The 24,576-nt window shown below is 37.8% G+C and overlaps 1 protein-coding gene across 1 annotated transcript in view; it reads left to right on the top strand.

The window, feature by feature from the left end:
• ADGRB3 (adhesion G protein-coupled receptor B3) overlaps positions 1-24,576 on the top strand; it is an 881,864-nt gene that overhangs the window by 247,753 nt on the left and 609,535 nt on the right. The window lies entirely within an intron of this gene.

Here is a 24,576-nt window from a genome sequence, read left to right as displayed (position 1 = left end):
GATCTCGTGTCTTTTAAGTGCTAATTTTTTCTTTAACTAAAACCCTGCAGCTTTCACTGATGCGCATGGTGACAATGCAGGCTGTCAGAGACGGGAGAACTAATTTAGCTGGAAATGAATTAATACCATCCTCCTCTCCAGTTAATTTTGTTAAAATTGTGTCTCAAGTAGAAAATGTTGGCTCTGAGTATAGAATAATGAGTTACTTCTTAGACTCAATTGAATAAAATGCCAGGAATGGAAACCATGTTACCTTTGTGACTAGAATATTAAATGAGGAGCTGTGTGTAATCACTCAGCAACAAAAATGTCCTCAGTGCAGATGGGATCAATTTGACCAGGATCAGTATTTACATTCATCCCTGAAATCATGTATCCTTTCCTTTCTGTACCTTCTAGAGCGCAGATATTTTTTTCTCCTGAAACTGTAATTCATTAGTGTATATAATTTATCTTTACCCATGGGTAAACTTTTAATCTTTGCTGCAATCATGACAAGCCAAAGCAGAACAAATTATGATATATCTTTGTACAGTAATTTCTGACAGAATCACCCAGAGTAAATAAAAAGAAAAATGCATTTGGGAAGAATGCAATTAACTTATGTTATAATTGAGTAGAGATTTCATAAACTGTATTGTTTTCAGGTTTTGAATACCAATATTTTGAATACCAAGACTTTGAATACCAATATTTAATAACCATAAATTTGAAATAAATTAGGGGTTTCATTCAATTGTTGAAAAAACACTCTATAACATTTTTCATTCTATAGTGATTTTTATCTTTGTAAGTAAAAATACAAGCTGGATTTTGTTATTGGAAAAACTGTGAAATCAAAGATGTTATTACACAGAGAAACGTGTGGGCAATGGGGACACTGACTAAAATCTGAAATATTTGTGTTAATATTTTGAGTAAAGAAATGTAATTAATAGCTCTGTGAGGAGTACAGCACTGCTATATGCTATGTTTGGGAATGTTCTCAGTATTTGTGAACCTGGAATCTGTTTTATGTCTTTATTTAACACTAACTGAAGAGATTGTTCTAACTTGGATTTGCAAAATACAAGGTAAATGATGTGAGAATGACTGAAATTACACGTGGAACAGAATGTGTACAGTTTATTAGAGAGTTCACTGAAACATGAATAAGAATAGCATAGATTACAGATAGTAAAGCTGTGATGTTTACTTTCAGTCTTGCTGAAATCCTTAACCACGCGTGTGCAGAGGGAATTTTCTTCAACCTCTTCCTTTACAGACCTTTTATTAATCATCCTGATTCTTAATTCTGTACCATCTGCTCGTTTCTTGCTGTGTTTGTTTTGTAGTGATCTATATAAGGACAGCCACTTCTCTCTATCAAGACTCATTCTAAAGGTTTCCTGTCTTGGTATGATGAGAGAGTCTGTGGACACACACCCTGTCAACAGTCCCTCTAAAGCACTTATTGTTTCCTTCTCTTGAGCGATCTCTGCAGACCACTGCCCATGGCTGCTAGTTTTCTGGAAATAGTTTTTTTTCTCTATTTAGTTTTCACGTTTGCAAGTTCAAGAACTCAGCTTTTAGAGCTGGGCTGGGTGGTGCAGAGAGGACTCGCCCATGAGGAATTGTTTTCAACCTGGCAAGGGGTTTGGCTATGCAGAAAAGTAATGTATTGTCTGTGCCAGGGTTTTGTAGATTGAGAGTCTCAACTGCCACCTCTTATCCACTGTATAGTCAACTTCCTTCCCTCCAGCTTTGAAGCTGGGGCACATTTCCCTCTCTGTTGGTTGCTTTGCCTTTCTGATCTGAGCATGACCCAGTTTCTGCCCTCCACCATCAGGTCCCCACAGATGCAGACTCAGGCTCTCCCCAGCTGGATGCATTTCTCCTTCGGGGCAGGATATCTGGGGAGGGCATCCTGGCTCTTGCTGAACTTGCCCCGGGAACCACTCGCTGTACCCTCCACCTGCATGTAGCTTCTCACTTCTGTCTCTGCCTGGGGAGCTAGACCCCAGGAACAGGTACAGAAGGAACCTGCTTCCAAACTTATTTTGACATAAAAACTTCCCTTGAGTCCCATGTCTTTTGCTTTGTGTTTCATTATTAATTATTTCCTTTAAGAAAGTTTAGGTCTTCTGTTTAACTCTCTGACCCCTGCCTTTTAGTAGATACAAACTCTGAACATCTTTAAATATCTATAACCAAGATGATTGTGGACTAGGCTGTTTAAAGACAAGAAGAACTCTAATTCTGAATACTTATAAGTAGCAGACGTAGGATCTCGTAGGTCGCTCAGTGGTAAAGAATCTGCCTTCTGTGCAGGAGACATGGGTTTGATTCCTGAGTCAGGAATGTCTTCTGCAGGAGAAAATGGCAACCCACTCCAGTATTCTTACCTGGGAAATCCCATGGACAGAGGAGCCTGGTGGACTACAGTCCATGGGGTCACAAGAGTTGGACATGACTTAGAAACTAAGCCCCCACTGCCAAAGAGCAGATAGAGCTTTATGTGTCTTCAGATAGCTTCATGGCTACTATCTGAATGAGAGTCTGCCAGAACATAGGATGTGTGACCGTAAAATAAAAATGTCAATACTTAAGTAAAAAAGAAAACCAAAAAATAAAAAAAAATCTGACGACTAAAAGCACTTATAATTTCTAGTTTAAAGCCTTTATATTATTAACAATTTCTTAAAATAAATGTACTATGTTAAAAGTGTATTGCCTTTGTATATGAGATGATCAGACATTTTTATTCTCCAATATGCAGCATTATTAAACAAAATAATCTTGTAACAGGGTGTTGCTGCTGCTGCTGCTGCTACGTCGCTTCAGTCGTGTCCAACTCTGTGCGACCCCATAGACGGCCTCCCGCCAGGCTCCCCTGGGTGTTAGATGATCACAAACTATTCTGCAAAGAGCAATGGAAAAATGATAACATTATAGGCTTCATTTACTAAATATTAAAAATGCACTTTATTAGTAACAATTACACAATGTTTCTCCAATATGGAGTATAGTTGATTGTTGATTAACAATGTTGTAATTATACATTTCAACTGGACAGCAAAGGGACTCAGCCATACCTATACATGCATCTATCCTTCCCCAACCTTCCTTCCCATCCAGACTGCTGCATAACATTGAGCAGAGTTCCCTATGCAGAGCACTGTTATTTTTGAACATACCATAGCACTGTAATTTTATTTCATTTTTTGAATGGCTAAAAAGACTTCTTACTAGAAGATAAGAGCGGGGTTCCCAGGGTATGTCTATGGCTGAGAAATAAAGCTCAGCATGTCAGTAGCTACTATTTCCTTTTCCCTGGTTTCTTTCAATGCCACCTCTTTAGATTTGGGGATTTTACCCGATTTCTGTAGTTGGAACTTGACCTCTGGTAGCAAGGACTTAACCAATGTAGAACTTTTGCTTCCATTGATGATAAGTCTATGATCCATCTCTGTAGCCTGGGTTCAATACAGAGCTAAAAGCTGGGATGCAGGAAGCCTGTTTGTTTAGGAGAGCTCTGTCCACCAGGTGGTAAAACCTGTATGGGAAATTCAGGAAACAGAGCCCTGAATCAATCCGGTCAATGGACAGCCTCTGCCCGGAACACAGCAAAATGCTCCACTGTGTAGCCTCACTCTGGACCAGAAAGCACGACAAGGAGCCACACCCACCCTGTGGCCCAGCCTGACTCTGTGGTTTAGGGTTCTGATTTAAATCTCTGAGAAGATGTGGTTTTTAGGTTTCAGAAGAAAACCAGTCCATCCTGAAGGAGATCAGTCCTGGGTGTTCATTGGAAGGACTGATGCTGAAGCTGAGACTCCAGTACTTTGGCCACCTGATGTAAAGAGCTGATTCATTTGAAAAGACCCTGATGCTGGGAGGGATCAAGGGCAGGAGGAGAAAGGGATGACAGAGGATGAGATGTTTGGATGGCATCACCGACTCAATGGACATGAGTTTGGGTGGACTCTGGGAGTTGGTGATGGACAGGGAGGCCTGGCGTGCTGTGGTTCATGGGGTCGTAAAGAGTCAGACATGACTGAGCGACTGAACGAAACTGAACTGAGAGCTTACTCTTCCATATCAAAAGCAAAACTCTCTGTTAATGCTCAAATATGACTTGATTTACATGTTTGTGAGAAATTTCCACCTTGATATCAGGACAAAGTTTTACTACGGGTTTTAGAATGTTTGACAAAAAAGTTACAGACAAACGAGCCTAATGGGAAATTAGAAAACAAGAAAGACATTTTAAATGTTTCTGCTTGTCCAGTCAATGGATGCTTCCCAACATAGTTTGGAAGCTATTGTTCTATGCATTTCTCCCATAAATCCCTATGAAGTGAAGAAGTGAAGTTGCTCAGTCATGTCCGACTCTCTGCAACCCCTTAGACTGTAGCCTACCAGGTGCCACCGCCCGTGGGATTTTCAGGCAAGAATACTGGAGTGGGTTGCCATTTCCTTCTCCAGGAGATCTTCCCAACCCAGGGATAAACCCATGTCTCCCACATTGTAGGCAGACGCTTTACCGTCTGAGACACCAGGGAAGTATAAATCCCTATAGGGGATGAATTTTTCCCTAGAAACCCACAGTAACCAGCCTCTTGCTAGTTACTCCCTGTGTGGCCCCCTCTACAATGAATCAGGACTGACTTGTGTGACCAATTAAATAAAGTAGAAATGACTCTATGTAATTGCCCAGGTGGTGCTAGTGGTAAACAACCTGCGTGCCAATGCAAGAGACATGAGAGATGCGAGTTTGATCCCTGGGTCAGGAAGATTCCCTGCAGGAGGCATGGCAGTTCACTCCAGTATTCTTGCCTGGAGAATCCCATGGACAGAGGAGCCTGGCAGACTACAGTCCATAGGATCACAAAGAGTCAGACATAACTGAAGCCACTTAGCATGCACACTTGCATTTAGCCTGTTCAGTTCAGTCCAGTTCAGTCACTCAGTCGTGTCCGACTCTTTGCGACCCCATGAATCACAGCACGCCAGGCCTCCCTGTCCATTGCCAATTCCTGGAGTTCACCCAAACTCATGTCCATCGAGTCAGAGATGCCATCCAGCCATCTCATCCTCTGTTGTCCCCTTCTTCTCCTGCCCCCAATCTCTCCCAGCATCAGGGTCTTTTCCAATGAGTCAACTCTTTGCATGAGGTGGCCAAAGTATTGGAGTTTCAGCTTCAGCATCAGGCCTTCCAATGAACACCCAGGACTGATCTCCTTTAGGATGGACTGGTTGGATCTCCTTGCAGTCCAAGGGACTCTTAAGAGTCTTCTCCAACACCACAGTTCAAAAGAGTCAATTCTTTGGTGCTCAGCTTTCTTTACAGTCCAACTCTCACATCCATACATGACCACTGGAAAAACCATAGCCTTGACTAGACGGACCTTTGTTGGCAAAGTAATGTCTCTGTAGACACCATGAATGAAATGGGAACAGTCAGTGTTTCATCCTGGTATTCAATAATATTGTGTATTATCCTCTATCAATAGTAACAACTCAGGAGAAAGCAGATGAAACTAAGCAAGACCCTGTGTATTTACTGGACAGCAAGCAGTGCTAACTCTTTAGCAACATAACCTCCTTTCATTTGTAGCATGATTCCATGAAGACGGTATTATCACAACTTATAGCAGGGGAGTTGGGGGGTGGGACACCAATGATAGAGACTGAGTAACTTACTGCTCATCATGGAAAGCATCAATAGGTGCCCATGTCTGCCCCAGCTACCTTAGCCAAGCTCACCTGGCTTCTCTGTGTTAAATTTCCCTCCCCATATTTCATCTCATCAAGAGGCTCTTGATGAAGGTGAAACAGGAGAGTGAAAAAGCTGGTTTAGAACTCAACATTCAAAAAATTAAGATCACGGCATACCGTCCCATCATTTCATGGCAAATAGAGGGGGAAAAAGTAGAAGCAGTGACAGATTTCATTTTCTTGGGCTCCAAAATCACTGTGGACAGTGACAATGGAGTATTACTCAGCCGTTAAAAAGAATTCATTTGAATCAGTTCTGATGAGATGGACGAAACTGGAGCCGATTATACAGAGTGAAGTAAGCCAGAAAGAAAAACACCAATACAGTATACTAACACATATATATGGAATTTAGAAAGATGGCAATGACGACCCTGTATGCAAGACAGGAAAAAAGACACAGCTGTCTATAATGGACTTTTGGACTCAGAGGGAGAGGGAGAGGGTGGGATGATATGGGAGAATGGCATTCTAACATGTATACTATCATGTAAGAATTGAATCGCTAGTCTATGTCTGACGCATGCTTGGGGCTGGTGCATGGGGATGACCCACAGAGATGTTATGGGGAGGGAGGTGGGAGGGGGGTTCATGTTTGGGAACACATGTAAGAATTAAAGATTTTAAAATTTAAAAAAATAATAAAAAATAAAAAAAATTATTTAAAAAAATAAATAAAAGACCCTTGGTCCTTGGAAGAAAAACTGTGCAAACTGGACAGCATATTAAAAAGCAGAGGCATTACTTTGCTAACATAGGTGCATATAGTCAAAGCTATGGTTTTTCCAGTAGTCATGTATGGATGTGACAGTTGGACCGTTAGAAGGCTGAGTGCCAAAGAATCGATGCTTTTGACTGTGGTGTTGGAGAAGACTCTTGAGAGTCCCTTGGACTACAAGGAGACCCAACCAGTCAATCTTACAGGAAATCAACTCTGAATATTCATTGGAAGGACTGATGCTGAAACTGAAGCTCCAATATTTTGGCCACTTGAGCTGAAGAGCTGACTCATTAGAAAAGACTTTGATGATGGGAAAGATTGAAGGCAGGAGGAGAAGGGGATGACAGACAATGAGATGGTTGGATGGCATCACTGACTCAGTGCACATGAGTTTGAGCAAACTCCTAGCAATAGTGATGAACAGGGAAGCCTGGAGTACTACAGTCCATGGGGTCACAAAGAGTCAGACATGACTGAGTGACTGAACAACAACCACTTTCCTTTATTTTTTTGCCTTTAGTTTAAAGTGAAGTGAAAGTTTAAGTTGCTCAGTCATGTCTGACTCTTTGCAACCCCGTAGACTATACATTTGGAGAAGGCAATGGCACCCCACTCCAGTACTCTTGCCTGGAAAATCCCATGGACGGAGGAGCCTGGTAGGCTGCAGTCCATGGGGTCGCTGAGAGTTGGACACGACTCAATGACTTCACTATCACTTTTCACTTTCATGCATTGTAGAAGGAAATGGCAACCCACTCCAGTGTTCTTGCCTGGAGAATCCCAGGGACGGCGGAGCCTGGTGGGCTGCTGTCTCTGGGGTCGGACAGAGTTGGACACGACTGAAGCGACTTAGCAGCAGCAGCAGCAGCAGCAGACTATACATTTCGTGGAATTCTCCAGGCCAGAATACTGGAGTGGGTAGCCTTTCCCTGCTCTGGGGATCTTCCCAACCCAAGGATCAAACCCAGGTCCCCTGCATCGCAAGTGAATTCTTTACTAGCTGAGCCACAGGGAAGTTTAAAAGACAAACATATTTAAAAGCTTGTTCAGACAATAAGAATCCTTCTCCCTCTCCTTACCATTAAGGCCACTACTTCTTGGTTGATCCACTGATTGTTTACCTTCAAGTCTTTGTAGGGCATATTTGCATTGCTTCCTCTTGATTTGTAGGTTTAGAAATGATTTTGTAATTTTTCACTACAGAAGATTAGGATAGGTACCCATTTCCCTGCTTGGTCACAAATGTGCAGCCTTCCAAAATTCTTTATAGGATGGGTCATAATTCTGGTATAGGTTAGTGTCAAATGTATACATTATTATGACTATGTAGATGCTGTTTACAGAGTGATTACTTTTCCTTCTATTCACTACTTTTTGCCTTCCCTGAAGTTAATAATTATATAATTTTCATTTTTATTGTGATTTTTAAATTGTAAGCTTGGTGCATATTTTCTACCATTTTAATCTCCAAATGTCTCCCAGTTGTCTCCATTTTCCCACAAGATGTTCTATAAGGGATGTGCAAATAAAGGAGTCCTTTTCTTTCCATTAACTGGCACATTGTATTGGCCACCTATTTGGATTTTCAGAGATATTTTAGATACTCATAAATCCAATTTTATCAGTATGGATGAGAAGAAATGATCACATGTATTCACTGAAAAGAAATACATTAATAGAAATTCTCTCTTAGGTTAATGTTAAAAGATATTTGCTATTAAAACTACCTTATATTTATAAAATAAGAATGGTCTGTAATGTTTCTCATTGTATATTGACAAGTGTAAGGTAACTGAATATTTTAGCAATTAGGATAAGTTATAATGTCATTTTGGGGTAAAATGAATATATCTATTATCTATGATTATGGATCCTAGTTACTGACATTGAATATTATTTTTAATCTCAGAGGTTAAAGCATCTGCCTGCAATGCAGGAGACCAGGGTTCGACCCTTGGGTCCGGGAGATCCCCTGGAGAAGGAAATGGCAACCCCCTCCAGTATTCTTGCCTGGAGAATTCTATGGATGGAGGAGCCTGGTGGGCTACAGTCCATGGGGTCTCAAAGAGTCAGACATGACTGAGTGACTTCACTTCACTTCACTTTAAGTGTAATGCAATAATTTACAATCTCAAGCATTAAAAAAAATCTGTATGTCCAAAAATATAAAAACTGTTTACTGATGAACATATTTAAGAATGTACACAAGGACATATTAAGGTGAAATGCTCAGATGAAGAATGAATTTTTCTGAATAACTGAGTTTTTGAAATGCCTGGTTATTGTTGTCTGTAAGCACAGAAATTAGCTTAACTGAGCCACTCCAAAACTGTATCACATTCAGCTCTGCCTTCTATAAACTAGCCCTGCCTTTTTTGAAAGTTCGTCATGAACTTCATTGTTCATTTTTCTTAATTACATTTACTTTCAGGCTACCAAGGCTCATTATAATTCAGTAATTCTTCCTTTTTCATCTCCTGTTCTTTCTCACAGTTGGTTGCTTCTCTTGAATTGTGGGCTTTATTCCATATAATCAAAATTATTTGATCAGATTGAAAGCCAATAGTATGGATATAAGGGCTCTAGTGTGAATAAAAGCTTAGTACCAGGGCTTGTAATACTTATTTGGACTGCCCAGAATTTATGGTTACTTAGTCCCTAAATATGACTTTATCTGTGTCTAGTTAAATTTGTTGTAAAAGTGGTGTATGTGTGTAGCAACTATTGGTTGCTACTTGGCCCCTAGACGCTGCCTCCTTCTACTGTAGTAGAACCTTCAGCTGAGCCCTGGCTACCAGGAAGGGCAGCCATGTGCCTGGAGTTCTGGGCAAAGACGTGGAGGGAGAGGGCACCGTTTTCAGCCTTAAAGGAAGCTGTGTGCTTTTCTGCCTTGTTTGCCCAGTTGCTTGGAACTCACAACTCTCCGACCGACGAGGAGAGTATGAGAGTCACACCATCCCTAAAGACGGTGGAGCAGAAAGCTGACAAAGATACCCCAAACTAAGGGCAAAGTAAATGTTTTCTTTTTTCTTTAAGTTGGACTCTTTTGGGCTTCTGTTCGTTAATCCTAATTAGTGCAACTGAAGAGTTAACTGTGTAAAGATGGCTTCTCTGCTCAAGCTACTGGCTGGTTCATCTGTTCCGAGTAAAAACGCAGTAGATTTTATTTCAGTCTCATCTGCTCAGGCCCTGACGTTTGAAACATTCGTTTTCTGAAGATAGTTGGTTGTTATTAGGTTATTAATTCACTAGATGATAAATAAAGCAGGTACTGCCTGAATGAGGTGTTGTTTAGAGCAAGACTATTTATTTTTCTTGTCTTCTTAGGCTCTGACTCCAGTTGAAAACGTAAACACTATACCCTAAGTTCTTTTAGATATTTGGCCTATTGAATGATTCGAAGGACTGACAGACTTGCCTGCCTCCCATAAACCTTGGTCTGCAGAGTTACCTGTACCTCTGGTTTCAGCTGCCTCTTCAGATGTTGATTAACAGACTAGAACACAACAGAATGGAGTAAAATAGAATGGAATAGAAGAGAAGAGAGACCAAAAGTAACCTGACTCTTGCTGAAATCCCTGTTTCTAGAGACATTTAACCCAGCAGGAAATTCAAAATAAAATAGGTGGTTTTAAGTTCTTTAATCTTTTTAATTGCCCACAAACCCTTTCCTGGCCCCTAACAACGTTTTGGAGATGTTGCTAGCTTTTCCTGTGAATTTGGTAATTAAAACTGCAGTTCAGTTCTCATGCTTAGGTTTCATTTTCTCTTCTTTTCGAAGCACTAACTTGGGCCCCACTGAGGAGCCTGGAGTGTTGTGGAAGAGATGGGCCTGCCTTTTCTAAGCCCATCTCACTCCACCTGCTCCTTGAAGGGAGGAAACGGTGCTGGTGTCTCGTGGGAAGGTCCTGCAGGGCCTTCCTGTGGCAAGAGCCTTCTGGAATGTGACCCCGCACCCCTCGAGGGGCACTGTCACTCTCCAGCCACAGAGACACCTGCATCCAGGAGATGAAGGCTCGTCCCGAGCAGGCTGCCAGCCAGGGACCCTGGTCCTCAGCCTCTTGCATGTCTGCATGGACCACGGGCATCTTCCTTTGCCAGATGCTGAGCGTGACAGTCCTGCCCGTCCTGCCCCCTCCACTCACCCTGCCTGCTGTCTCCCTCTGGTTTCTTTGGTACAGAGGGTCTGAGTCAGGTGAGTAAATCTGGTCGGATTAGCTAGTCAGACAACAGCTACCTCCTCTCCACCGTGACCCCTTAGCAACAGCACCAGCTTTTCACAGGACCTCCCCACAGGCACACCACGTCCCTTCTTCCCCTCTGTTTCCAGAATGGGAACAGACGGGGTCCTGTTATCTCCCACATGGGGGAGAGATCCAGGCCCTCTCTTCAGAGAGAGGAGTTCCTTCCAGGTTTGGCACTGGTCCCCCTTCTCATGCTGTTGCTTCTAGGCTGAGGTTCCTATGTGGGGACCATATATCATTTCATGCAGAATATAATTTGTAAGCCAAAACCACAGAATTGGCTTCAGCAGTTATTTAGTAGCTTCACAACACATGTTTAAAATACATGTTTATTTTCCCTTGCTTCCCAAATGCCTGCTTTGAAGGGAGCATAAAGTGCTGCTATGTTTAGGTTTATTTTGGAAAGTCTAGTTAAGGAATTGTCATAACCTTGATAACTACTATTATCATCCTGTGAGATGTTTTGAATAAATATTATGATACACATTTGTGCAATATTTCTGTGTCGGCATATGCCAGATGTGAGATGACATGCAGCTTTGCAATCCAAAAATACAAACTCCTGGAAGGGCAGTAACCGTGAAGTGTTTCATATCCTGCATTTAACTCTGGAGACAAGACTGGCAGATAGTGTGTGTCTCTGTGTGTGTGTGTGTGTGTGTACGTGCGCACGCACGCGTGCACATGCACACACATTTGAACTTCATCTCAGCATCCCATCCAGCTCTAAAACTCTTATGTTTTGGCTTTCCTGATGCCTCTCAAAGCAAAATGAATCATTTCCAGAAGATTCCAATGTAATGAGTTTAACCTCAAAGATTTTATCCTTCTCAGCAGTCAACTGGAAGCTAAAGTACATCAGAGAGAAGCTAATCACAAGATGCTTGCGTTTCAACTATTCTGCATTTATCATTGCAATTACTGATTCCATCTATCATTTCCTTGCTAAATATAGGAGTAGGAAAAACACCCTCACATTCAGAGTCATTTCAGAAATGTGAATAGCCTATAGTTGACATATAGAGTTCTTTATATATTTATCATTTTAACTGTGATTAAAACTACAGTTCAAATTATTCAGAGAGATTTTCTGCAATAGAAATTTTAAGGAGTACCCTTGGTTGCTTTTGAGTATGCCATATGCATACTTCAAATTTAGAGTGATAATTATATCTGTAGAAGCTTAAATTTTCTAGACTGGAAACAAGGAGAGAAATCATGCAGGAAAATCAAAGATCAAATTGAGCATTTATGATGCACAGAGTAAAAGCTGACAGTAAAACCTAGTAAACAATGTTTGTATAGTCAAGTCAGCTAGATCATTCAATATGGATACAATATAAAAGCAAAAGTTACATTTCTAATATACAGAAAATAGGAAAAAACATCTATGTTTTCAGTTTATTTAGAGTTCTGAAATCACTCTTGCGTATGGAAAATCATAAAGAGCTATTTTAAAATCCAACTTTATGTAAGAGACACACACATAAACAGAGCTTTGAAAGAAAAAACCCAACAATATTCTTGTGCCGTGTAAGGCAAGCCCATCTTCCTTGATGTAAGTACCTACAAGACTTTTACTGTATATATCCTGTGTCTGAAACCAGTGGTATCATTGCCTTGAGTTTCCCATGAGAAATAACCATTAAATATACCACCAAATGGGTATCGTAGAGGGGGTTTAGGGGACTGACTCTGTAAAAAACCAATTGATGACTCATAGGCAGCTTTCAACAGTAGCTGTGCTTGAGGGAGGGGATACATGTATACTTATGGCTGAGTCACATTGCTGTATGGCAGAAACCAACACAACACTGTAAAACAATTATCCTCCAATTAAAAATAAATTTAAAAATCTTTTAAATATTTGGAAATTTCACATAGAAATCTTGATTCTCAGCTTGTTTTGAAAAATCAAAACCAGCATGAAAATACAATGGGCTTGTGTAGCCACTGGTGAAGCTGAGTCCACAACTGAGCCCTCTAGGGGGGTGTGTACCTGTCAGGTTTACACAGCCCCTGTTATCCCCTTAACCTTGCAAACAGTAAATTGCAATATTGGGTACGTGTGCAACCATATCAGACTTATACTCAGTGGGACTCCACATTACCCTGTGGTCATATTAGCTTTTATCACCCCGACATCTACCTGGAAGCAAGACAGAACATTTTTGTGGAGTAAATAGTACTTCACTTGAGTTCATCTGTTTCTTTTGACAAGGTCTGTGTCTTCCTGTGGAGAAGGAAATGGCAACCCACCCCAGTATTCTTGCCTGGAGAATTCTCTGGACAGAGGAGCCCGGTGGGCTACAGCCCATGGGGTCACAAAGAGTCAGACACAAATGAGTGACTAAGCATGTGTCTTCCTAAGATCATCTCTGATGCTTAAATTTGTGCTAAGATTTTATATAACAAATTAAATTATTTTCAGTGATTATAAGTAATTTGTATAATTTTAATTACATTTGATGAATTCATTTTCTCTTCCTGTATTTTCCATATAAATAAAAGCTGTGTAAACCAAAGAGATAAATTAGGAATTTGGGATTAACATATATACACCACTATTTGTAAAACAGGTTAAAAATGACCTACTGTGTAGCACAGGGAACTGTATTCAGTCTACTAAAATCTATACTGAAAAAGGATCTGAAAAGGAATTTATATATGTCTATATATAACTGAATCACTATGCTGTGTACCTGAAACTGACATGACATTGTAAATCAACTATACTTCAAAAAGTGGTTTAAAAAAGCTATAAATATCCTTACATATGAGGCTCTGACACTTGGATAGTGCTTGGAAAGCTTACTATAATTCAGATAAGGCAATACGTATTGTATTTGTAGCAGTCAGTGCCTCCTGTCAGGTTGCAGGAAATGAGAGCCTCTTTGAAGCTAAGTGCATGCCAGGCTTAGGTAGCATTTGTTGCCTGTGGAAATACTGTGAGCTAACTTAGCCACCTGTTACATACTTTAAATAATGCAATAGCTAAGTTGAATTACTCACAGGAAAAAAGAAAAAATATCGGGAAGGTAAAAACAATTGTCAGAAAGGTACGGTTTGAACAGAAGAAACAACTAGAAAAGGGATTTTAAAAAAAAATAAATAGATGAGAAGAGCAAGAAATAGAAGAGCAATCAATTCTTTGCATCAGAAGTCTGTCATATTTTTTAAGCTTCATTTTGTTTATTCACCTACATATAGTGTTTTGTGAGTGTCCAGCTTAAGCTTTGTCAGTATCTACTGTTTTGTGTACACCAAAACTTTTGGTCACACTGAGGATGAGTTCTTAAATTTGGTGGTTTATTTTACCTTGTCATTGAATTAAGGATATACTTCTTGAAATTGGAAAAAAAAAACCAGATAACTGTAGTCAAGCTGTGGTTTATGTGGCTATATTTGCTCTTAAGTGTAACCCAAAATATGACTTCCAATGGACTTTGTGGTGCTTAGCTGCCCTGAACAAGAACATTGGTTCTGAATTGGTGACCCATTTTGAGACATTTTGCCAAGTTCTAGGACCACAGTTAGAATTTTTATGTATTTGATTCTTGATTGAGGAAGCTCAAATATTCTAGAATCAATTCACAACACACACAAACACAAGCACTATATATATATATATATATATACACACACACACACACACATATATAATGAAAATTATATATATATATTTATATATTCCTAAAGAAAGGGAATTAGGAGAGAAATGTATTGAATATTTGGGTGCTTGGACTCATAAATGCACTAACGGCCACAGACTGATCCTGCTCTAGTTTCGACAAACCCACAACCCCATGTTTCTCTGTGTCCTTAGCTCCTAGAAAACATGCAGGCTTTTGGAAAACGGCGTTGCTGGAAATCAAAAGAACTGAGTTAGCCCTTTACAGATGAAGACTTTGCAATGACTAAAATTATGAAAAATCCTTCAAGATGCCTTAAAATATACAGTGTTAATATGTAGTATGATAAATGCATTAGCTTTGTTTAATTCTGAACCAGTCTCAGCAAAGAAAATGGATGCAAATCATTTCTGAACAGCAGGTGAACACAGTCTGATTTAGGTTTGGCTACTCTCTGTAAGATTGTAGTTTGGATTACAGCTGTATTTCATGTATTTTTCTCCCAGAAAGCTAATGAAAATCTTGTGGATGTAATGCCATTAATCCCTGGAGAAGAAATAACTGGGGCAACGTTTAGGATAACAGATGTGGGTGCTGTAAGTGCCAGTGATAAGACAAGAGTCAGTTCATCCACACGAAGGATTAAATAAGTGAAGCTGAGAAATGGGGCCAGGTGGGTTCTGTTTGCCCTGAGGGCAATGTCATGATAACTCGATGCTTTCACTTGTTATTTTCAAGAATATTGAAGTAATAATACGTAAGATTTGACCTTAAAATTCTAACTCTAAATCCCAGCAGTGAAAAGCGTAAGATCTTACAAGATCTAAATTTTTTCACCAAAGAAGCAGCATTAATAAAATATTCACTCTTAGGAAGGGGAGTATGAAGGAATCATAACTTCATGATACTAGGAAATTTATTAAATATTCAAAATGCTGTATTACATTTCTTTAAAGATTATTTTATTTTATAAAAATTTAGCATGTATTCTTTCTTCATTCTGAGCTCATTAACATTACTCAGAAAATCCTAGATATTAAATGAAAGCTTAAATTATATTGGTTATTCAGCAGTATAAATATAATGATTCCAGACTGAAGATCTCTGGGTGCTAACATACCACACATCACAGTAGGTACCAACTCTGAGATTTCATTTTCAGAAATGCTGCCTGCGCATATGTTTTATGTCAGGTGACATTATTGCTAATGTCAGGGTTTTCTAATAGGATGGGATAATATTCTGTTTTATATAGGTGCTTTTGACAAGAACGAAAATGTATGAATTCACATAAATATTACTACTGTAACTGTTTTCTTAAAACATAACCTTCTGGGAAATAACATGTTACAACTTCATGACATATTATTGCTCTTTCTGGTAGCACTCAAGTTTCTAAGCTTGACTCATGACTATAAATTTTTCAAAACTATGAGTTATAGATTATGGATTATTTAAATGTAGACTCTTAAATATGCTTTTTAAGATTCCTACCTCATGGAGCAGTTAGTCCGGATTACACCCAGCCTCTTAGAAAGTTAATAATAAATAAAAATTTGTCTGTGCTCGAATTAGCTTTCTGTGCACTGGTATGTTAAGCTTCATATTTAGGCAAACTTGCAAATCCTGTTTATGTACCTAAAACAAAAACAGCATGATTTTAGGAAGATTGAGAAGGCCAGTATTAATATTTTAGTGACATATATGTATACAGCCAGATCCTAGCAGAATTCCATACATGAGATTCAAATGAAGTCACATTCTATTAATTATTAACATGATGACTGTGTTATGTTATTGACATAACATTGATGACTGGGTATTAAATAACTTTTAGTGACTTTCATGGAATTTTTCATTAAATTGTTCAATCAATCAGTCCATCCATGCAAATATGTCATGGCTTGGTGATTATGATTCACAGTGTACATGTGCTCTTCAGAAATGTGAATTACAGAGTCATGAGTGAAGTATGTTGGTGACTGAACATTATTTTTAGTGGAGCCAAGATATTTGCTGAGAACAGTCTTGGTCCCATGATGCCTCATGTTGCCAGTAAGAGCCTGGTTGGTAGGATGACTGGTCCTGAGGCAGAGCAGTGCCTGATGACAAGTATCAATGTGGGTACAAATGTTTTTTCTCCTCTTTCTCCAAAGCAAAACCGTTTTTAAAAAAATGGGTCTTAGCTCTCTTTCTTAGCAATACTTGCCTAAACCAGGTGACACTTTTGTTAGAGTTCAATGGCAAGCTTGAAAATGAGCCATTGCACTTAAAACAAGTGGTTTCCCCCAGCTGATGACATGTTCTAGGACCACATCTAGCAACAAGGGCACGTGTCCACTTAGAACTATGAGAAAGAGCCCGAGTCACTTTCCAGACATTCTTCTTCCTGATATATGCCTGCTATTTATTCAGATTTTATTTTGTTTCAGTCATTCTGCTGACACGACCTCCTTGTGGGTTACGGTATTATTATTGCTGTTTTAGGAATTAAGAAAATTGAGTATTTTGTTGGAATAACAGAAAAGGGGGATTTGAGTCTATGCCTTCTGGGTTTCAAAGGGTTAAAGTATTTTAAGTATTAACTCTGTTGATACTATTTTAATCACATTTAAGAAAAATTAGCTTATTTCAAGTAAATTGTTTTGACGTCAATAGGTGAAAATTTTTCTGAGACTATTTTATTAGGCAAGCAGTTTTAATTTTTAAAAGAACAAAAATAGGAAGGAGGGGAAGAAGAAAGTTTGCTAATAATGTATATCATGTTTGCCCAAGAAAAGTGCAAGCACTGTTATTGTCCATATGCTGTATGTGGAAAGTAATTTATCAATGTTTTCCATTAATATTCAGTGCTAAAGCATAAACTCAGCTGAAGCTTAGTAAAAGTTATTTTGGATACAAATTTTATATTTGAAAATTATTTCCGTCCATATATGATATAGTAAAAAAACTTAAATATAAACAGTATATTTATTTATCCAATCAATCAATAAATGTGTATGGAGTGTACCAGAGCTTAGAGGTTGAATGAACCAAGCAGACAGTCTCTGCCTTCAAGGAGCCTCCTGTCTCACGACGGCTGTCACACTCACACAACGACTCACGGCTAAAAAGACATCCAGCCGAAAGGTGACCTGCTCTTTGGTGTCCTAGTCCCTTGGTGAAGTCTGCAGAGCCTTCTTTATGAGTTCTGAAGCTGAACGTATTATTCTACCAGGAGATGATCAAAAATCCTTGATAAATAAACTTGTCTTAATTAAACTCATAAGACAGAGATATAAAAGCCAAAATAGTATTTTATTGATTTCTAAAGGTGACATTAGGTAATATCTTCATAGGTAGTGCCTGGGACTGGAAATTATTGGAGATTTTGGTAAATAATCATACCAAATGGTTTTTGATGGTATCAGCAGGTGTATAATTAATTTTTCTTCTAGGGAATTATAAATATCACCAATCTATTGCTAGAATACATTTTTGCTAGACAAAATTTTCCAGATAATGTTAGTCCTTATGAGAAATCGTGAATAAACACTGCAAAATGTTTATTTTGCTTTGTTGTTTATTTTCTTTATATTTGATATAATTTAAAGTTTACATAATTTATTTTTCCAGGTTTTATTGAGGTATATTGACATATACCATTGTGTAAGATTACTGTGTTGTATTATCGTTATTCTTGTGGGTTGCCAAAAGCACCATTATAAAAACATTCCATAGGTTAACAGTTCAATTTCAGTACTGTCTTTCTCTGGATGTCAGCTGGGTTTGACCTGGGCATTTGTCTTCTGCAAAATGTTTTCAGAGTGTCTTCAATATTTTTGTATATGGCTAAGGTTGCTTTTTATTGATGGTTTTAACTAGTTTACATAAATGAATTTTTCTGACCTTTTCTGAAAATCTGAAATATCAATTTGTAACCAGCACCGAAAATGGGTCTCATTTATTTATAATGTAACCTTACATGTTTAATCAGAAAACATACTTCAAACTTTTTCATTTGTAAAATGACTTGCAAAGCATTAATTTTTAGTAGTCGTAGTAGCAGTAATACTGTTTTGGTACATATTTAAGTCATTCTTTAAAATTTTTTTTCCTTTTTTTGGTAAGGCCGTTGATAAAATACTCATTAATTATTTAATATTTGACTGCTGTATTTCTCTTCAGAAGCATTCATATAGACAAATATATGTGTAAGTTAGTACTTGGATATAATGAAGTGATTGGGTTTCTGTGTATCTTAGGTAAAGAAAGATAACTTTTCTGATTTCTAGACATTATTAGGCTGTGCCCAACTTTAACCTTTAGGTGGCAGCATTTGAGAACAGTTATATGTCTACATAGAAAGTTGGCACCATTGAGAAAAATATGTTGAAGCATAATACATAAATTCAAAAGAAAGGATTAGAGATTTATTTATTATTTAAAGTTTATTATTATTTAAAGTTTATTATTTATTTAGATTCAAGACAATCCCTAAACAAGCCATTGTATAACCTCATAATTTGGAGATAAAAAATATTTCCTGTCCACATAAGACTTTTATCCCCATAAAAAGCCTTTCATCTTTTTTTTAACTGGTATTTCTTCACTGATCATGATTTCATTGAAGGCAGCAGGGGGAAGGTGTTTCCAAATGGAGATTCCTAAGTAGCCTTTGTTCCCAGCAGAACCCCAGTTTTAATGAATTTTACCTCATTAAATGTATCTGAATATTCCTTCTGAAGAATTGAAGATAAAATGATATTTCCTTCCTTGCAATTCATTGGCTGACAAGCATTTTACATTGATATATAGTGAGAGAGGAAAGGGGAAAATATAGTTTACAACTAATTTATAGCAGTTCTGGTCATAGACCATCTTAGTTATTAACTAGAATTATCATCACAAAGGTAAATTGTTTTGCAAAATTGATAACTCAGTAAATCTGTCACTCTAAACTTCCTTCCTTTTTTAAAAATTGGGATCAAGTAATTTTATTTCACAATTCAAATACCTGATCAAGATCAGAAGATCAAGATCAGAAGAAATGGCTATGATATTTAGTGGAATTTCAGTGTCTAATTTCACATAGGATCATGTCAACTGTTCCACGATAGCTATAATTCTCATTGCTATAACTTCTCATTACATTAAAACTCAAAATTTCTTTTATTTTACTCCTTTTAGATTTTAATATATTCAAGAGAACTTTTTAGAGTAACTTTTTTTTTTAATTTTTAATTTTTTTAACACCAAAAACATTTTGTATTGGGGTGTAGCCAGTTAACAATGTTGTGGTAGTTTCAGGCAAACAGGGAAGGAGCTCAACCATAGATACACATGTATCCAGTCTCCACCAAAGCCCCCTCCCACCCGGGCTGGCACACAACATTGAACAGAGGTCCATGTACTGTACAGTAGGCCTTTGTTGATTATCCATTTTAAATACAGCAGTGTGGACATGACCTACCCCAAATCCCTAACTATCCTTTGCCCCCAGCAACCATAAATTCATTTTGTAAGGCTGTGAGTCTTCTTCTGGATTGTAAGTAAGTTCATTTGTATCCTTTATTTTCAGATTCCACTCATAGACCGTGTCATGTATTTCTCCTTCTCTGCCTGACTTCACTCAGTATGACACTCTCTCGGTCCATCCATGATGCTGCAGATGCATTGTTTCATTCATTTTAACGCTTGAGTGGTATTTCACTGCAGGAATCTACTCTTTATCCATTCCTCTGTAGAGTAACTTTTTAAATAATAGTTTTATATTCTTTGATTGTTGTGCTTATTTGAAAATGTTTCAATATTTTTACCCTGATTTAAGTTCAGAGGATTTTAAGTGCCTATTCTAGTATGATAAGAGAGACAAAATTTCAAGGAACTTAATTAAAACTGTGTTTATATACAGCTGCCTGGTATAGAAGATTAAATAATGTGTATCTGTTTATTTTGTCTGTCTAAAAAAATTAAATAATTTTGCCGAGGGTGTAGTGTTTGCAGTGATTTTGATGGATTGTTGAAAAACTGCAAAAAAATAGTTACCTAGTAATTATATAAAGATTTATAGGCATAAGACAAACTATAGGAAGTCCTTCGTGTTTTAGATGTTTTTTTCCTGTGCTATTTAAAGAAACTTTGGAAGATAACTAAAGAAGCAAATGTAGGATAATGGCTAATCTTGTAATTACTTTTATGAGATGTTTGTAGTCTTGATAAATCCAGGATACAAAAGTGTATAAATCTATGTATTCTGTGGCCACTTCAGTCTTAGTCAGAATTCTTTCATTTGCATGAGTTACTTAAAATGGCTTCAACAAGAGAGAGTATTTGTTTGTTTACTGACTGGGCCCAGCGCTCAGAAATCTGACTCTCTGTCCCTCTCCTCTGATTTCCGTTTGATTGGCTTCATTCTTAGTGAATCTCTTCCAGCTGGTGACAAAGCAGTTTTCCACCACTCTGGCTGGCATCCCTGGCAGAAAACACCTAAGCGAGCATCTTCCCAGTGACCTCAGTGAAAGTTCCAGGGAGGGTTTCATTGTCTCAGGCTGAGATTCATCCCCATCCGTGAGCTTATCACCAGCAAGGAGTCTCTGATGGATGGGCCAGGATCCCAGGCCTCCATCCACTCCGCAACCCCGAGGAAGACAGGCAGCATCAGTGTCACCCAGACGACGTGGACTAACGCAGGAGTAAATGTGGTTCCCCAGAGGAAATAGGAGAATTTTCCACCTGGAGAATGGGTATATATATAGGAGTATATATTGTATATAGCAGAGAACTAAAAAAGTAGGTGTCTACCATGGCACCTATAAAATGAAATAACAGACTCTTTTATACCATCAGAGAGACAGAGACAGAGATGAGAAAGGGCCCTCCATTATGATCACATAGCCAGTACAAAAATCAAATATTGATGACTAAAGCCAGCTGCAAAAGCAAGACAGTTAGCTGAAGTCAAGCATAATTAGAGTACATTGCATGTTTGTATATATCATACTATATTACTAAAATGCACAAATCTTAATAAAGTTCCACTATACTTATATTAAACTTATGATTAGCAATTTGTGGCAATTTTAACTGTATCTATTGGCATGCTAAAAGTTATGGTTCAGAATACTATTTTAAAAGATGTATACTATGAGAATTCCATGCAAGTATTAATATAACTATTGTAAAAGGGGCATGATGGCAGAAGATAATATCCTATAAATTGGTGAGGCTTAACGTACAATATTCAAATTCACTTTCATCTACTTTAACTGTAATTGCTATAGAGTTACATACAGTGTTTAGATTAAAACCCAGCTTCCTATTCAGCAAGATGGGATATAATAATACAAAAATATATAGATAAGGGTTAAATAAGATATGAGTTCACAAAAACTTATACACTGAACATTTTCCTTAATGGTAGTGACAGAGTTAACAGTTTTGTGATAAAGAGTATAAAAATTATTAAACTCACCTTTTAGATTTTAAATCAGTTTAAAAAACAAAATTTTGTATTTGTATAATTAATGTGTGTGTGTGCTAAGTCACTTCAGTTGTGTCTGACTCTGTGACCCTAATGGATTGAAGCCTACCAGGCTTCTCTGTCTATAGGATTCTCCAAGCAAGAATACTGGAGTGGATTGCCATTTCCTTCTCTAGGGGATCTTCCCAGGGATCGAACCTGTGTCTCTTATCGAACCTGCTTTGGCAAGTGGGTTATTTACCACTAATGCCTAATTATACAGATATAAAATTAAGGACAGTAAAATTAATACTTAATAACAGTGAAATTAAGATGCAGTATATTCTTGAAATATAAACCTGTCAGAACCTTTTTGGACTCATCTAAATTAAACGGTTTCTTTTTTGTAGCTGACTTGTTTAAAGTCAAGATATACCTGTGGCAGATTCATATTGATGTATGGCAAAACCAATACAATATTGTAAAGTAATTAACCTCCAATTAAAATAAATACATTTAAGTAATTTAAAAAATACAAAAAAAAAAAGAAGATTAGAAAGCAGCAGATGAATAGATAGCCAACAGGAATTTGCTGTGTGGCTCAGGAAACTCAAACAGGGGCTCTATATCAACCTAGAGGGGTGGGATGGGAGGGAGAGGGGGGAGGTTCAAAAGGGAGGGGATATATGTATATCTATGGCTGATTCATGTTGAGGTTTGATAGAAAATGACAAAATTCTGTCAAGTAATTATCTTTCAATTTAAAAATAAATATTAAAAAAAAAAGAAAAGAAAAAAAGAGCAACAGGCAAGAATGGTAGAGAGAGGGGAAGGAGAGGGACACTACTGATGGGTGAACTTCTTACTCAGAGACCTCCGCATTCAGTAGCTTGCTTCCTGTCGTTATATTTCTGTCTCTATGAATCCGCTATTTTCAAATGTTAGAGCCTTGTGTCAGTAGCCTTTGGTTTTCTGACGTACTTTAGAAATTTATGTGCTAAGAACTATCAGCAGGAAGATACTTCTTTCCTTAAAATCTGATCTGATTGGTAAAAGTCTATACACTATCTATAAGCTATGTAAATGGATAACAAGTCAATTGCAAACCAACTGAATGTGCGAATCTTAGTGCTGGTTCTGAAATCTCTTCAGACTAGTCATCATGATTGCAAAGTTTGTCTCAAAATTTGCGAGAGAGTCGAGTGTCTATCAAAACTGACAGTGAAACACTAGTGAATGTTGAATTCTCATGCTTTAGGTATACTTCCTTTTTAGAGTCTTTGGTTCTTTGCTGTTTCTACCTTGCTGTTTCATTTAAATTTCCGACATGCTAACTTTGGGTGATTGAAATAAAATTACAGTATATATAAAACAATTATTAGAAGAATACATCAGAGAGTCAGTCTTTCAATGTGCTTCTTTTCTGAATTCAAACTGTGATCAGGCCTTGAAAAATTATAGCTCATGCACCATCCAAGTCATCTTGGGATACTAGTTAATTCTTATGTTCAGTAAAATTTAGGCCGATTGAGCCAAAGCAGATACTGAGGCTTTTCACTCTTCCCACTGGCATGCTGACCCAGGCCAGTTGTACTCAAAGCATGTCTACATGACAGCATCACAAATTGTGAGATGCAAACTAGTTCTTATAAAACGGTCATGTATAGTTGGTGCACCTTTATAATAGTAGTTGGCTACGATCAGACTGCTTGAAACTATATAAAGAGGAGAGATTTCTAAGTCGTGGGATATTGTTATATAGCCAAAAGATTTAGTATGCCAGAGGTCCTGACTTTTGACCTCCAGATTTACACAGCTGCTCCCTGGGATTAAGAGGAGGATATGACTGGGTTCTGGCTGTGACATTGACTCAGAAGGATGGGCCACCCCCACTGATAACAACTCCTAGAACTAAATCGAGTCTTGGCCATAAGTTGTAGTGTTAAAGATGGCCTGCATCATCCCTTCTTATTTCTAAGAAGGGATGTACTATTACATAATGTTATCACTTTCAAAAGAGGACATTGAAAGTCAGTTTTTTCCCTTAAATTTCTTTAAAAATTTATACAGTCAAAGTTTCCTTTGCATTAAATTATCTTTTTTTGCTACCCCATTCTCCAAAGCCACTCTTCCCATGCTATCTAACAACACTCTCATTTTAGGCTTGCTAGATAGATACCTTATCATGAGGGAACCACACTCTCCTAACTCATATTAGAGTATAAGTAGCTACCAAATCAGTGCTTTTTGAAGAGTGTGGACTGTATAAAGAAGAAATTTAAAGAAGACACCAGAGGGGACTTTGCAATTCAAATAGAAGGCGGGGCATTTTTTATAGTATATTTACAGGAAAATGAAAATCAAAAGAGCCATCATCCTCTGGAAAAAGTTAATATAGTTCATGCATATATTTATTCAACAAATATTGGCTGCCTGTAATATTCTAGGCATTGTTGTTGATCATTTTATTTTTAATCATAAAAGTTTAGATCCTTACTTAAAAGGTAAAAAGACAAAGGAATATAAAGCTAATCAATAGTCCAATACTATCTTTGTCAAGTTTGTGAGACATTAACAAGAAGATGCATCAAAATACTACTGGTGGTTATCTCTGAGGCGTTGATGATGAAAAGCAATTGATATTTTCTTACTTTATGCTTTTGTGTTCTTTCAGGTGTCTGCAGTGAACATAGAATGTTTTAAAATTTTGTGTTAAAATTAGAGAAAAATAAATGTCATTAATAATGAAAATAATTTTTTTTAATAATGAAAAAAGAC

The sequence above is a fragment of the Budorcas taxicolor genome, chromosome 14, assembly GCF_023091745.1.
Source record: "Budorcas taxicolor isolate Tak-1 chromosome 14, Takin1.1, whole genome shotgun sequence".
Taxonomy (NCBI): domain Eukaryota; kingdom Metazoa; phylum Chordata; class Mammalia; order Artiodactyla; family Bovidae; genus Budorcas; species Budorcas taxicolor.
Note: the sequence above shows the minus strand (reverse complement) of the source record. Positions and strands in the feature narration are given on the sequence as shown.